At 43.3% G+C, this 16,934-nt stretch overlaps 1 protein-coding gene and 1 long non-coding RNA gene across 7 annotated transcripts in view; one reads left to right on the top strand and one right to left on the bottom strand.

Annotated features, from left to right (window-relative positions):
- SH3GL3 (SH3 domain containing GRB2 like 3, endophilin A3) overlaps positions 1 to 16,934 on the bottom strand; it is a 288,846-nt gene that overhangs the window by 213,179 nt on the left and 58,733 nt on the right. The window lies entirely within an intron of this gene.
- On the top strand, positions 12,188 to 16,383 carry LOC117196005 (uncharacterized). The gene is made up of 3 exons (XR_004475977.2): positions 12,188 to 13,720; positions 14,907 to 15,005; positions 15,951 to 16,383. It is a non-coding gene; the product is annotated as an uncharacterized LOC117196005 (long non-coding RNA).

Here is a 16,934-nt window from a genome sequence, read left to right on the forward strand (position 1 = left end):
GAATATAGCGAATATTTTATAGTAACTATAAATGGAGTATAACCTTTAAAAATTGTGAATCACTATATTATACTATATTGTAACTTATATAATACTGTACATCAACTATACTCCCATTTTAAATTTTTTTTAAAAAATAAATAAATGGGGTTCCTTCTTGATTCCCTTCTCATTGCAATTGACAGGCTCTTTCCCAGAGATCTAATGATCAAATCCAGCTCCAATCTCTCTTCTCAGCTATTAATCCTCTTTTCCTGCTTCCAACTGACATTTTCAATGGAGAGTTACAGGAACCTCAGATCCCACCTGTGCAAAGCAGACCTGTTTCATATGGCCTGGGAGCTCCCCCCGCCCACACTGGACCAGCACCATCAAGTTGCTCCCAGCCTCCCCATCCTTTTTTCTGTCCCTCCTTATCAGCTCCCTCCTGCCCAGGGCTTTCACCTCCTGGCCTCACTGTCTGGAACATGCTTCCTCCCTCTTAATCTGGTCCCTACTGTCCAATCTCTCAGGCCCCCAAATCATCTATTACATTGTTAGAAATGCAGATCTCTTGCAACCCACCTCGGATATCCCAAATCAGAATCTTGGGAGAAATGTCCTGGAATTGTACATTTTTATGAAGCTCCCAAGTGTTTATGATGCACTCTCAAGTTGAGAGTCAAGTTGAGAAGGGCCAAAAAAAGAGAGTATATATTCTAGACACATTACAAGCGATAGTTGGAAGGATTTAATGATCGTCTGGATATGGAATGTGAGGCAGAAGGAAGAAAGAAGAACCCTTTGGAATTTGAAACCCGGAGAATGAAGTACCAGTAAGTGAACTATAGGAGCCCTGAACAGATTTTTGTGGGTAAGGTATTTCAATCCACTGTTACAGCTTCAGTTTAACATGCTAAGGAGACCCCAACACGAAATGAATAAATGCATTGCTGAGGTCTTTTCTGAAATTCATTATTTGCTTAAATTCAAAACTAGCTTTTATTCTTTTCCTCTACCTAATGTTGAAACCCAAGTTGGAAACCCAAATGAAGGGATAATACAAATGATTTTGAAGTAGATGGGTCTGTGTCAGTGTTGACTAACGAAAGGGAAAAGTATTTGGAGTTAAATTAAAGCATGAGCTGAAAAAGAAGCTGCTTAATTAGAGAAGGAGATGTGCTGATACATTTGAGCTCTATTTTCTAAAACAATTATCCTAATTTACGTTTTTGAATTGCAAAGGAAATAGTTACTCCTGAACTCCCACCTTCCACTTGCCAAAAATATTTAAGCCTTCTTGGAGAGTCTTTTGAAAATGGTCTCTTTTATTGGCACAGTTGTTTATTTGTATTTTAAAATACAATTACAATGTATTAAGTTCTCTACAGAATCGATGCTGTGATCATTGACATGCAAGATTAAGTTAATGAGAGAAAAAGTGTTTCCTAATTGTTCAAACTGTAAAGTTAATTCACTGAAATTCATATTAGTTGTCTTAACATGGCCTAGCAATGTAGAAAATTATAACTCAATCCAAGTTTTGCAGTTCCTAAAGAGAATTAGGGATGAACAAATAGTAACTGAACCGCCGACAATTAGAGATAATTCTATTGTACATAAGGAGCCAATGCAGAGTGTTTTATATTAACATTTGTATTTCAGGACCCATACGTTTATAGATATGAAAGTATTTAAATTTGCTGTCACATTCCTTTATGGCCTTAAACCAGCAAAGCCCCAGCTTCTGCCATGACTGGAACCAAATGTTATTTTCTAAAGAAAAGAGCTGCGGGATCAGGGAAGTGTCAGGCAATTCATCAGGAGGAAGGAGGACAAGATGCCAAGACAAGCCCTTGATGCGTTAGGGCATATTAGATACTTAACCCATTCCATAAAATAGAAAGGCTTTTTTTTTTTTTTAATGGAGAAAACATCTCTGAAGTCAGGCTTTCTTCTCAGTATAAAGAGCATTTGGGGTCCTAAATTATAATTTAACAGCTAGAGATAGAATGACCTTTAGAGCTAGTGATCTAATGCAGCACCTTCCTTTGCAGATGAGAGTGTGGGATGGGGAGCCCTGAAACCTGGTCAATGGCAGAGCTAGGAGCACTTCCCAGGCTCCCAGGTCCCTCCCTGAGGTGAGGCCACCACCTGGAGCCTTCCACATCTGTGCATACTTTTAAACTAAACAAAAGCACTGTTTCTAATTCACCAGGTTTCTAATGGACACCATCATAATTGACTTTACCATGTGCCCAAATCCTGGAATAAAATATAGATGGGACATTACACTCAATCTAAAATTAATGTTTTTACTATGGAGAACAGTATGAAGGTTCCTTACAGAAGTAAAAATAGAGCTACCATATAATACATGCACCCCAGTGTTCATTGCAGCACTGTTTACAATAGCCAAGACATGGAAGCAACCTAAATGTCCATTGACAGAGGAATGGATAAGGAAGATGTGGTACATATATACAATGGAATATTACTCAGCCATAAAAAAGAATGAATTAATGCTATTTGCAGCAACATGGATGGACCTAGAGATTGCCATACTGAGTGAAGTAAGTCAGACAGAGAAACAGAAATATCGCTTATATGATACATCACTTATATGTGGAATCTAAAAAGAAATGATACAAGTGAACTTATTTACAAAACAGAAACAGACTCACAGACTTAGAGAATGAACTTATGGTTACCAGGGGGATGAGTGGGGGAGAGGGATAGTTAGGGAGTTTGGGATTGACATGTACACACTGCTATATTTAAAATGGATAACCAACAAGGACCTACTGTATAGCACAGGGAACTCTGCTCAATGTTCTGTAACAACCTAAATGGGAAAAGAATTTGAAAAACAATAGATACAGGTACATGTATAATTGAATCACTTTGCTATACACCTGAAACTAACACAACACTGTTAATCAACTATACTCCAATATAAAATAAAAAGTTTTTTAAAAATAAAATAAAATTAATGTTTTGAAGTTAAAACAATTATCTCAGTATGGAGCAATTTTCATTTGGAAAATTTCTGTTGTGTATGTGGGTGTGGGTATATGGTGTCGTCATAACAGAGGTTTTGTTCAATTCAGTAAAGAAATATGAAGGACCTGCTGGGTGTAGGTCCCATTTTAGAGATAATGGAAGAAGGCAGAGGAATGTTATGGAACCAGCCTTCAAGGAGCACAACGTCTAACCAGAAGACAGACAACCAAATACATAACACAGTGGGTTAAGTATAGGATAGAGGGGATGGTGTGCTGGAGCCAGCTGGCAAGATTCTTCTTGTTAGCAAGTACGCATCTTGTCCCAGTTCAGCTTTCAGCATCTTCACATTGATAGCCTGAAACTGACCAATGCTATAAAATCAGGGTTCTGGAGAGCCCATGGTTAAACACTTATCACTGCAACATTGGATAGAAGGTATCACAGAAAAGATGTGTTTTGGAGGATGAATAGGAATTTGAGGGAGTTCCTTGGGTGAAAGAGGGTCGGGGGGAAGAAAAAAGTAGTCCAGCCAGAAGAAATACATATATAGGGGCATCGCTTGTTTAGGAAATATTGATACAAGTGGGTCAGTGGCTCTCAAACCTTAACGTGCACCAGTTTCACCTGTAGAGCATGTTCAAACAACTTGTTGCTGGGCTCTGACCCCAGAATTTCTGGTTTAATAAACCTGAGGTAAGGCCCAAAGATTTGCATTTCTAACCAGTTCTCAGGCAACGTTAATGCTGCTGGTCCAGAACAGAGGCAGATGATGGAACACCCCGCGCACGCAAGAAAAACTTGGATTTTTCTCTAGTTCTTCACCTGTCAAAGTGCGATCTGGGGGCAGCAGCATCAGCATTAACTGCGAGCTTGTTCTAAAGGCAGATTCTCAGGCCACCATTTCAGACCTGTTGAACCAGAATCTTCAGTATAACAAAACCATATTGATTCATATGCATATAAAGTCGATAAGCACTGCTCTACATAGCCCACTGATTCTCAATCCTGGCCCTAAATTGAATCAGTTGGGGAGCTTTCCAAAAATACTTATGCCCAGGGCTTCCCTGGTGGCGCAGTGGTTGAGAGTCTGCCTGTCGATGCAGGGGACACGGTTCGTGTCCCGGTCTGGGAAGATCCCACATGCCGCGGAGCGGCTGCGCCCGTGAGCCATGGCCGCTGAGCCTGCGCGTCCGGAGCCTGTGCTCCTCAACGGGAGAGGCCACAACAGTGAGAGGCCCACGTACCGCAAAAAAAAAAAAAAAAAAAAATACTTATGCCCAGGCCCTATCTCCAGAGACTTTGATCTAATTGATTTAGGATCTGGTCTGGGCACGGGTATAGTTTAAAAGCTCCCTAGGGTATTCTAATGTGCAGCCATGGCTGTGAACCAATGCTCTAGCCATAACCCTCAGGTGGGAGAAGGGTTCCTTGTCAGGGCAGCTGTTGTGAATATTCCATGATGAAAGTTTGAAAGAGCAGCCAAAAGGTGCAAAGTCATCACTAACTGCTGAGAATGTAACTGGGGAAGGGACAGACAGGTTACCCTCTTTCATGCCTCTCCCTACTCGCCCCACAAACCTCAGTCTCTTTTTCACTCCTCTCTTCCTTTTGCTTAGCTTTGACCTATTCTGTCTTCCTTCCTCTTTCTTACTCCCTTAACGATATATAATATTAATTAACATAAAAAAATGAGCATATCATTTCAGTATGCAAAGTGCTTTAACATATATAATCTCATTAGATGATATGAAAAGGAGAGTGTTTTAAAACCGTAGTCTTTATCTAATAAGGTTACCTGGCCTTGATCTGTCGTTTAAATAACAGGTGAATTGAATGGTTTGGATTTTACTCTCTCTAAAATGAATACCAACTATGAATTGAAATGCTTTGTATTTGCATATGGCCCTTGACTGACACACACCCCCCCCAAACACACACCTTAGAACTTGACCCTAAACAGGGAAGTGAGTTTCTCACCTTATTGCATGGGACACACCTATGCAGCGTGTATTCTGAGAGCACACTTAGCATGTACATATTAGATTCTGTAGTCTTCTCGGACAGTTTGGCCATTCCAAACGGCTTTGCCATCTAATAAAAGCCATTAGCTCTGAACTTCAAAAGCATTAGGCTAAGTGAAAGAAGCAGACATAAAAGACCACCTGTTGTAAAATTCTATTTGTATGAAATGCCTAGAAAAGGCAAATCTATAGAGACAGAAGGTAAATTAGCAGTTACCTGAGGGCTGGCAGGGGTGGGGGCAGCAGTAACTGCAAAAGAGCGTTGAGGGGTTTTTTGGGGGGAGGGGGTGGCAATAGAAATGTTCTAAAATTAGATCACGGCTACAGTTGCACAATTCTATAAATATACCCAAAACTACTGAACTGTCCTGGCAAAATGGATGAATTCCACGATATGTAAATTATACTTCAATAAAGCTACTTAAAAAAATAACAACAACAAAACATTAGCATTAAGTATTTCTCCACCTTAAAATAAGTTTTTCCACCCTCATCCTCCTCTAATACTATTCAGTGAAGAGGAGGGAGCAAAACGGTTTTAATGCAGACTAACTGATTTAAGAAAAAATATATATTTACATTGCCCACTGTTTGATAGCATTTTTATTTGCCTCAAAGTACTGTTAGGCTTGGCAGGGCAAGGAAAGGAGGGGAAAGACAAAAAGGAGGAAAGTTTAAGAAGAAAAGAAATAAAAGCTATGTTACGTTGTTAAAAATAGCTGTCTGGGAAGCTTCTGGCCGGCAGGGGAAAGCAGAGCTGCGGGAAAGGGTTAACCCCGCGGGCGCCGACATCTGGCAGGAGCGAGGGCGTTGGCAGAGCCTGGTCCGCCCGTACCAGTCTGTACAGGGGAGCTGTCCCGCCCGCTGATTTATCATCCCCTAATGTCAGGGGGATGGGATGTTGAAATTGCGGCTAGAATGTGAAATACGAAAAACATGAAGATTATGATTTAGCGTCTGGGGAAGATCAGCGTTAGCCTTTGGAGAACAGCTCGTAAATGGGAGACATCCTTGGCAATCGCCTGTGGTTTTCAAGACTCCAACTCTCAAGGAAAGCAAGCTCAGGAACTGGGCCGCCGGAGTGTGCTTCTGTTAGAGCAGACAGAGGCAGAGATGGAATTAAGAACAAAGCCACTTTTGTGCCGACATGGAGATGGTGCCGGTGCTCACCAGGAGAACCAAAGTAAATTTTAATTAAACAGAGACCTGATGTTGAAGGATAAATAAGACAATGTGGGGTGTAAACAGCTTAAATCGGTGATTTGAATGACACCTGCGGGTGTCTAGACATGAGGTGCATCCTGATAATTTGTAGTCTCAGAAAAGATACAGATGAGTAGGACGATATCCCCAAATTTTGCTCATTAAAAGTAATAATAGCTTGAATTTTTAGGAGGTGCTAAATAAGAGAACTGAGTAGGGAAATGATGTTAACAGCTATCCATGGAGGAAAGGGTAAGTTAGCAAAAGAAATACAAAACCACATGTGTGTAAATCTTGTATCAAAGATATGGAGAAACACTACTTTCTGTGATTTCTTTTTCCCCGACTAGATTTTAGATACTGTGTTGGAGCTTTTTTGCATTTCCACATGTCAGCACGCCCCCGTTTACAGGGGAAAATGCAGTTTCCACATTGTTTGTTGTTATAGAAATGAGCGTTGACAAGCGTTCCCTCAATGCTTACTGTGTGTTTTAATTACTTCCTGTCATATCGAATGCATCCACAATATGGATTTTAAGAATTCGCCTCAAGACATGGGTGTGCTACACTGAAAGTTAAACAGGAGAGCCTGACTACTAAGTCTTGAATATTCATTCATTTGTTCATTCATTTATTCATTTATCCAGAAAAAGCACAGCCACAGGCACTGTACAAAATGGCAAGTTGGACCCTGCCTTCATAAAGCACCCAGTCTGCCCAACGGAATCACATGGAAAACTCTGTGTGTATTGGGGGCGGGGCGGGGGTTGTACTGAATCCATTTTGCAATAATAGATAGAAAAAATAAATAATGATTTAGAGGGGTGGGATAGGGAGGGTGGGAGACAGGGAGACGCAAGAGAGAAGAGATATGGGGAGATATATATATATATATATATATATATATATATATATAGCTGATTCACTTTGTTATAAAGCAGAAACTAACACACCATTGTAAAGCAATTATACTCCAATAAAGATGTTTAAAAAAATAAATAAGGATTTAAGGAGTTCTTTTTCTGTCTGGCAATATTGGGACATAGCCCAGAAATCAGTACTTCAGATAAATGAGGATAATCTCTCTTCAGAACCAATTAAAAATTATAAAAGAATTTTTGCTAGGAATCACCCTAAAATATAGAGCTCTCTCCCCTGTCTGCCTTGATCTCATTTGGTCATGCTGACCCTAAATTACAGTTACCTTGGCACAGAGAGGCAGGAGCCTGGAAGTTTCTTCTTTGTTTGTTAATTTCCTATCACAGTTTTACTTTTTTATTCCTGTGTGACTTGGGGCAGGCTTGTTAATTGTGCTTCTTCCTCTGTAAAAGGAGGGGTGGATGTCACTAGATGTTCTTTTTTTTTCTTAAGGAATTTATTTATTTAATTGTCGCACCATGCACGGCATGCAGGATCTTAGTTCCCCAACCAGGGATCGAACCCGTGCCCCCTGCAGTAGAACCGCAGAGTCTTAACCACTGGACCACCAGGGAAGTCCTTTTTTTTTTTTTTTTTAAACATGGGTTTTCGCTTTTTTTTTAAGAATTTATTTAATTGGCTGCACTGTGCATGGCATGTGGGATCTTAGTCTCCCAACCAGGGATCGAACCCACGCCCTCTGCATTGGAAGCACGGAGTCTTAACCACTGGACTGCCAGGGAAGTCCTGAGGTTGCTTTAAATCCTACCTCTAGATGAATGGAGTATAACTGTACATTCACACACCTACCAATTGTGCTACTATTTCTAAGGCAGAGTGAAATTTCCGCTAGCATGCCTTCCCAAATTTCTAGAACACTGGCACAAAATACATTGTACTTTGCATCAATCCAAGTTCATTTTATTCTTAAAACTGGTATCAAGGCATTCAGCAAACATTTACTGAGAAGGTACCTGTTCTGTTCCAGGCCCTAAGCGGGTTGCTGGAAATAGAGTGGAAAAGCCTGTCCCCACCAGGGTTAGTCCCTCCAGTACGGGAAGCTTGGCCGGGAGAATGTCAGAAGTGAGCCCTGAACAGCCTGCCGGCCTCATGACACTCCTCCTGGATCTGTATGTTTTGCCCTAGCTAAAGAGCTAAAAACACAGATGAAATCCCACCACCCTTTCCATGAAAAAGAAAGAAAACAGGGTTGATATTGCTCCTGTTCATACCCTCTCGAGATATTTTACAAAGGGTTGCTATTATTTTTCTATTGTAAATGCAATCCATGCTTCTTATAGAAATCTGGAAAAATACAACAAAGTAGAAAAAAGGAAAACCAATCAGCATTCGTTGCCCCACTTTAGAGTCAACCACTGGCAACATTTTGGCCTAGTTCCTTAAGGTTTACAGTCAACAAATAGTTATTGAGACCCTATGCCAGGCACTGTGCTGAGTACTAGGAATGGGAAAAGCGTGACCCGTTCACCCTCACAGAACTCACAGCCTAGGGAGAGAGACCCTGGAAGTGTGATGACCCGGAAGTACACACTGGAGGGACTTGACCTCAGGGCACTTCCTCAGACTCTGGGTGTAGGAAAAGGTTTCCAAAGGAAGAGATATTTGAGACCTGAAGAATCAAGAGGAGTCATCCAGGAGAGGGGAGAGGTGGCAATGGGAGGAAGGCATGAGTGAAATGTGGGGTTTAGGATGGTTGGAGGGCAGGGGGCAGGGGCCTCCAGGAGGAGGGGAGATAAGAGATGCTTCTGGGGAGGGAAGCCAGGCCCTGCCAGGCAGGGTGTTTTTATCAACCCAGTTGTTATTTTTCTGTAGCTACAAGATTGGGTCCTGCTTCTCTTTTTGTTCTTATTTTTAGACTTAATGCTATAGCATAATCATGTTTCACATTATTATAAACTATTTTTTTAACTCAGTTTTTTTGGGGTTTTGTTTGTTTAGTATTCAGAGAGTTGTGCAACCACAATCAATTTTATTTTCTAGTTTTATTTTTCGGCCGTGCTGTGCGGCATGCGGGATCTTAGTTCCCCGACCAGGGACTGAACCCGTGCCCCCTGCAGTGGGAGCATGGAGTCTTAACCACTGGACAGCCAGGGAAGTCCCTATTATAAACTATTTTAATGGATACATAATATTTCCCCAATGGATGAGGCATCATTTACCTAATTTTTTTTTTTAAAGAAAGCTTGTTTTTCTTTGCTTCACATTCCACTCCCTTTGTAGCTCTCCAAGGTCTCCAGATAATGACAAATTGGAAAATTCTAAGCAGGATAAATGTGCTAATGTTTTTTTTACTCCAAATCAGAATTTGAACCATCAGCCAGAACCCACCACCTGCATGACTCCTGGCAGCAGCTGTTTAGAGTCCCTTCCAGAAGTGAAATCAACATAGCTTTCATTCCCTCCTCTCAACAGCCCACTCCCACATCCAAAGAAAGATCAACTCACAGAATCTGTTTCTAGGTAGCACCGAGTCCCACCTTCCTCCCACCCCTGGGCTCTGAGCATTCCCACCTCCCTTACCCTCCTCTGACGAAATCAAAGATTGAAATCAGTTGACAAAACATCAACCTTTTATTAAAGCAAAAGCTTTAGAAGAAAACAAAAATCTCAGTCAAAAATAATGTACGAGGGACTTCCCTGGTGGCTCAGTGGTTGGGAGTCCACCTTCCAATGCAGGGGACGCAGGTTTGATCCCCAGTGGGGGAACTAGATCCCACATGCATGCCACAATTAAGAGTTCTCATGCCACAAATAAGGAGCCCGCCTGCCGCAACTAAGACCTGGTGCAACGAAGAATAAATAAATTAAATTTTTTTTAAATGTGTACACCTTAAAAAAAAAAATAATGTATGAAAAAACTCACTCCTTCATCTCTCTTAACCCCAAAGATGCCACAAGCACTCATTCATACATTTATTCATTCATTTATTCAACAATTGCTTGTTTATTGTTTGGCTGCCCTCTGAGTACAGAGGTTGAAACCTATGTGGCCACTGCCGTGCAGACCTTACAGTTAAAGAAGAGTCTGACGTTCAACAAATAAATATCAAGAAGCATTTTATGACCTACAGTGGTAGGTGCTATGAAGGAAAACATATGTGAAGGAAAAAGCATGGCAAGTTTTAGGAAATGGAAGGAGGCAATGTGGCCAGAGCATGGTGAGAGGGTGGGGGAAGGTGGTTGGATGAACAAAAGAGATTTTCTCCTTTTTTCCTCTTTCTCCCTAACCACAACCATAGAATGTCTTATGCGAGATGGAGCGTTTCTACCCATTTGGAAACCAGCGGGCTTGTCTTCAGACAGGGTGGGCTTGGCATTGGGGTAGCGAAACAAGACATGTAGCCTTCAATTCATTCCATTTCTTATTTCCTTTGGTTTTTGAGGCCCTGAGGGTCAGTAACCTGGTTATAAAGGCAGCCCTCAGGACAGTTAAAATACTAACACCACACATGAATGAAGTTCTGTTTATGTACCTGCCATTTATGTACAGCTCATTGGTTTTCCTTCTGTTGATTGTTCTTAAAAGGTATCTTAAGATAGAATATTTTCATGAGCCCAGATGTTAATATTAATGCTATATCCAACAGCCACAGATTCTCAGAGAAGTAAGCTTGCCTTTAGACTGTATTATTGATTTACTCTGCCCAACCGAATCAGTTGGAACACGTTGGGCTACAAGTGATAGAAAACCCAACTCAAGTTGGCTTAAGCAAAAAGGGCTTATGTTACTGGAGAGTCCTGGCGTAGGGCTAAGTGTCAGGCACAACTTAATGCAGGGGCCAACCGATATTATTAGTACTCAGCACAGCTCTGTTCTTCCAGTGTGTTGATTTTGTTCTCAGACAGTATCTCCCCTCGGGGTCAGAAGGCGGCCACTGCAGCTCATCTTGAAAGCCCACCACGAAAAGGGAGCTGAAGACCATCAGGGCCCACCCTGGGAGCTGGGAGCCGGGAGGGAGGCCCACCCAAAACACAAAGGCTCAGGGTAGGGGAGGCATGGGCCCCACAGAAAGAAGCAAAATACTGGAATTTTTTTAATAGGAGAAAGGTAAATAGATCTAAGAGTCTCACCCCACAAAAAATCACTATCAAAAACCTAACTTTTGATAGAACCCATTTATGCTATTTGGTAGAAGAAAATCTCACAGAATAGCAGAGCTGGAAAGCAAACAAAGGAGTCATCTGGTTTGATCCTCTTTCTTTTGGCAGGATCAAATCCAGATCTTTCCAGGCGGATGAAAATGTGTAAATGTTTCCAATGAGAGAACCAAGTCTTGAGCCTGGGCATCTCATGATTCTCAACTCTAACACCGCCCCCTCTTACCCCTTCTTCTCTCCATGCCTTCAACAGATGAAGAAGTGGATTCTATTCTCATTTTCTCCAGTATAAATTCTGCTCTTTACTGCTTCTAAGGCTTCAAATTCCACCATAACATGTCAGATTCACATCATTTTATCATTATGTCATCCGGCTTCCTTCCTATTTTTTTCTTTCATCTTAATTCAGGTTTTGTATCTGGAAAGCATTCCTGAATTTTATAGAGAGGATAAAGCGGATGCCACGTAAAATGTATTTTTTGCAGTAAATATTTTTCAGAAATGTGATTTTGCTCTCCCACCTTGTATAAGTTCCTAAACCTCTCTGAGCCTCCGTTTCCATATCTATAAAATGGGGATAATAATAATAAGCTTCATAGGTTTTTTTTGGTGAGGATTAAAGCACTTAGAAGTCTGTATCTGGCATTTAGTAACTGTTCAGCAAATGTCAGCTGCTGCTACTATCATTATATCATTATCATTATTTTATAGAGTCTTCTCTTCTTTGGGTATTTCATCCTTGTACAACCAGGCTTTTCTTCAGATCTGTTTCCTCATTCCCCACAGAACAAAAATCCAAACTGGACACTCACTGTGTCTTGACCCTCTCTCCGGCCCAGCTTGACTTTAAGTTGCCATTTGATTTGTTTTCCGTTCGATCTCAAAACTGGGAAGAGTTCAGTGGGCCAGGGACCTAAGTATATGGAGAGAAAGCAGGGATCCTTGCACCTGGATTCTCCACACAGGGCCCTGGTCTTGGTGCATAAACAGCTCTCCTCTCCTGCCAACACTGTGAGCCTCTCCTTGGACCCCAACCCTGGGTCTCGGCCAGCAGCTCCTACAACACCTCTGTGCCACCAGGGGCCTGAGGCTCAAGGAAGCCGCCCTTGCACGAAAACTGCCTTACTGCCTTTGCTCCAGATCTGCCTGCTGTGCCTCCAGGGGCTGCTGGCTGGACATTTGCTGTTTCAACAGTATATACTATCCCCCTCACCTCCCCCCACTCTCCCAAGCCTCCAACATAGTCTGCTTCTAAGCCTCAGGCCCCAGCCCCGGGTCTCCTCTCCTTCCCTCCAACTTTCACCCCTTCAAACTAGAAGATGTTCATGATGTCCAGGATCTGCTCTACTCCTCCCATGAGGTTTTGCTACTTTCTCAGGAATCTGAGTTACCGCTTTCTTTCATTCTGTACCACTTACTCTCAGTCAGACAGAAATTCCTTGAAGTTTTCTGACATTTGCTTGGCACCCTTACCCAGCTTCTAGCATGAATGCAGACTTCTCCCATTTTTATGGCTCTTCTAGAACTTAATTTAGAGTTGTAAAGAAGGGCCATGTTACCCTAAAGACTGAGTGTCCCATTTTTTTTCTTGTTCAACCTTTCTTCAGTGAAGAATTTCAACTTTGAAACACAACTTTTCCTGTTTGTAGTTGTGAGAGAGGGTAATATTGAACTTTTTTTTTTTTTTTTGCAAAATGTTCAAATTGGAGCCTCAGTCAAATCCTGCTCTGACCACACCCAGGGGAAATGGAGAAGCTGTAATGAACAGAACTGTCCCAGGGAAAAGAACACAGGAGGATGAAATGGGAATGGTTTCTCCTGGGTGATGCAGGGTCCGAGCAAGTCAGGGCTTCTGAAGGAGGCTGCCTTCAAGGGCTCTGACTTGCCTGCCCTGTGGGCCAAAGCCTGCTTTAGCCGCAAGTTTACTATGCAGAGACAGAAAAGGAAATTCATCAACAGAGATAATGTCATGTGTATGGCCACTGCCAAGAAGGAGAGCCAGAATCTCTCTCTGGTCGGGCTTCTCCTCGGCCTTTCCTTGTCACAAGGGTGGAGCCCAGCCAGGTGAACCAACCTGACCACCGCCCTGTGTGTGAGCCCGTGGGTGGCTTGTGGAAGCATGTCCTTGCAGGGCTCCTATGGTTCCTCCTCAGCCTGAATGAGGACGCCCACTGTCATCAAGCCAGGTTTGCAGGCGAAGTTCCTGTCCCATGCAGACACACAACTTGTAGCTTCCTTGGGAGGGTGGAGGGTGTGGGAAGTGACTCTTTCCAAACATTTCCATCTTATTTTCTCCTCTGATGCCCATCCAGGCAACCTGCATTGCATATGTTCTTTGAGGTCCAGAGGCTGGCAGGAAAAGGTTCTACAGGGCCTACACGAGGATGGAACCACAGAGCATCACTTAGGGCTCATCACTTTGGCTTAGACTCAAGGCTGACTAGGACTGCTGACCATACCTTGCTTACTGTCAGGTAGGCAATGGACGGGAGGAATGTTGGCTGAGGACTGTTTTTTTGTTTGGCCGCACCACACAGCATGTGGGATTTTAGTTCCCCGACCAGGGATCGAACCCATGCCCCCTGCAGTGGACGTGCAGAGTCTTAACCGCCGGACTGCCAGGGAAGTCCCAGCTGAGGACTTTTGATGTGTGGGAAACTTCCAAAGGACATGAAGCCAACTAGCTGGGGGGCGCCAGGTGATTTTCTTTCACTCTCCCAGTCACAGTCTCAAGAGTAAAATGGGGACTGGACAAGACAATTTCTACAGCCCTTTATGGCTCTGACATTCTGAGATAGTACAGCGAAAATAAACTCAGCCAATTACCTAAAAGTCTCTGTTCTCAGAGGAAATGGGGAAAGCTGGAACCTTTGGAAGAAGTCCTCTTTCTCCTGCTAGGGCCATAGCACAGTGCCTGGAAGTGATATAAATCTCTTCTCCCATCTGTGGGGGCCCTGATGGAGTGAGCACCTTGCTTATGGTGCTAGGCATGGCCGTAAGGCTTGACATCGGCATGGAGTCCTGGGTGCCCGTTGCCTTGTACTGACAGGAAAGCCGAGGCTTACTTCAATTCAGGGACCATTCCTCACCTGCCACTATGTGTGAGGTACCATACGGAGGGCACTGAGAAGTAGAAAATACGTTCTCCACCCTCAAGGAGGTTTCTAGCTAATCTGAGCTTCTTTAGTTACTCAACGCTCCTCCCTTTCCTTGTTTACTTCCAGGTCTTTGCCTATGATGTGCCCTCAGCCTAAAACACTCTCTGTTTATCCCTCTGTTGCTAGGCCTGCTGTCTGTAGCAATGCAGGTTGCATACTGCATAGCTCTAGATCTATGTATGCAGATATAAATGGTGCCTTCAGAAATGTGCAGTGTATAGCCTGTACAACTGTACAGCATGGCTTTGACTGCCTTCTCCACCCCGTTTCTCCTATCTGGGGGTAGCTCATAGTCATCTCAGTTTTCAGCTTAGTCATTATGTTTCCTTCTTTCTTTCTGTCCTTCCTCCTTTCCTCTTTCCCTCCATCCCCTTCTCCCTGTCTCTCATAATTACTGAGCATCTACTATATGTCAGGAGCTGGGTATATAGTTGTAACAAAACAGATGGGGTCCCTATTAAGCTTACATTCTTGTGAAGTAGTTATATTTTTCTTCCTCCAGGAAGTCTTCCCTGACTGCACCCATGATTGCCTCGGGTGCCTACTGACTGATGAATGGCTCTGACTTGGGAACCTTTTGCTCTAGAACACAGTGCCTCTGGTATGGAGAGAATCTGAGAAGGACAAGTGGGGTTGAAGAGACTAACCTGAAGCCCTAAACCTAACTGGGCTGGAGCTCCATCCCTTCTAGATTCCTGTCCTTGGGAGCACCCTGGGGCATCCGTGAAGCTCAATAGTGAAGCAGCAATTAATATGAGGCCAAGAGCATGGCTCTTCCCTGCCAGGGAGGCCACAAAGTTCCAGAACATCTCAGGGAGCAATGAAGCACCACTCAGGCCTGCCTCCCGGGGCTGCAAAACAATCCTTAATGAATCCTCTGCAGGGGAGGGTGAAATCACCTGCAAGGAGGCAGCTCAGCCTCAGGTGTTCTCCAGGAGGCTTAAAATAGCGGGGCTCCCTCCACAAACACCTTCCAACACGGTTTAGGATGGTGAATGCCAGGAAACTAATGAATCTGAGCTTAGTGAATTAATTGTTGATGAAATAATGTGAAAAGTGTGCTTACTGTTCATCAGTCTCTACAGAAATTAATTAGCCCTGCTTGGCAGCAAGCAGGATCAAATTTTCAACTTAATTCATGAATTTGGCCAAATTGTCTATGGGAAGCCTTGCATGGAGGACCTTCCACGGCTGCTCCGTGTCCAGACAGGCCTTGCCTTTCATAGAAGACATGATTGCTTTAAGAGAGTCCCAACAAGAGGAGAGAGTGGTAGAGGAGGAGAGAGGTCTGATTGTGAAGCTCCAAGCAGACCCACGCCTCTCCAGGCCTCCTGTCTCAGCCCTCCCCGGTGAGTCCTTCATCTGGGGAAGGTCTGTTAGCTGAATTGAGGGGTGACGATTCAGAGCAACAGGGTTAACCGTCAGGCACGGTCTGACTTCACATTTAATTATTCTGTGCTCTGTGTGCCAACTCAAATTGCAGGATGATATGAAAGAAAAATAAATCTAATGAGAAGTGTATTTTTTTGGGACTACTTTTAAATAGGGAGCAGAGAACTTCTCGGGCCTGGCGAGACCAATCTGAGGAACTGGCTGGCACGAGGCATGAATGAGCGCCTGGATGCCCGGTACTTCGGCACAGAACTGCTGGCTATTGAGTGTTCGGTCAGCTTTTGTCACCATGGGAGTCAGGCTCTCTCACTGCAGCCACTGCGAACAGGAATCCCCACCAGGCTTTCCCCGCTGAGCAGCAGAATCTGATGTAAACCTCTAAGCAGAGTGACTTGAGTGTCACCAGTCTCTGAAACATTTCCGAGAGAGAAGCGAGTGATTGAGCATCTATGTGTGTACATGCTTCTTTCTGTTGCTAAAACACCAGTTTTCTCATGGAAAAGCCTGTGAACCACTGAGTTAAAACAGGAGCAGACGGTGCTTTGTGACCACCTGGAGGGGTGGGATAGGGAGGGTGGGAGGGAGGCTCAATCGGGAGGGGATATATGTATGCATAGAGCTGACTCACTTTGCTATACAGCAGAGACTAACACAACATTGTAAAGCAATTATACTCCAATAAAGATGTTAAAAAAAAAACCAGGAGCAGAGGGTAAGAGGATGTGTTCCAATCTAACTGAACACTTCTGGCCAGTCTCAGGAGTCAGGAGAGGACAAGAGCCCCCAGGGTCATTTCTACTACTTATACTTACTCAGTAATTCAAGCAATAACTAAGCAGGACTATTCTAGGCCTTGGGGATACAGCAGGGAACCAGGTAGTCAACGCCATGCTCCCATGAAGCTTATTTTCTATTATGAGCACAGACACAAGCTATCAGCATCTGGTTTCTGATTCTGCTAAAACTTAGACTTGTTAACATTTTATGATGGACCACTTTACTGAACTCCGAGTTCTATATTAGTTTCTGTTTTTAAAACAAAATGCACATTGCCTAGTAGACACGTACATTGTCACCTCCCTTGCATGCATGGCTGTTTAAATTCATTCCTGTACTAATGCCCTCAAATTTCGTCCAA

Source organism: Orcinus orca, chromosome 2 (assembly GCF_937001465.1).
Source record: "Orcinus orca chromosome 2, mOrcOrc1.1, whole genome shotgun sequence".
In the NCBI taxonomy this organism is placed as follows: Eukaryota; Metazoa; Chordata; class Mammalia; order Artiodactyla; family Delphinidae; genus Orcinus; species Orcinus orca.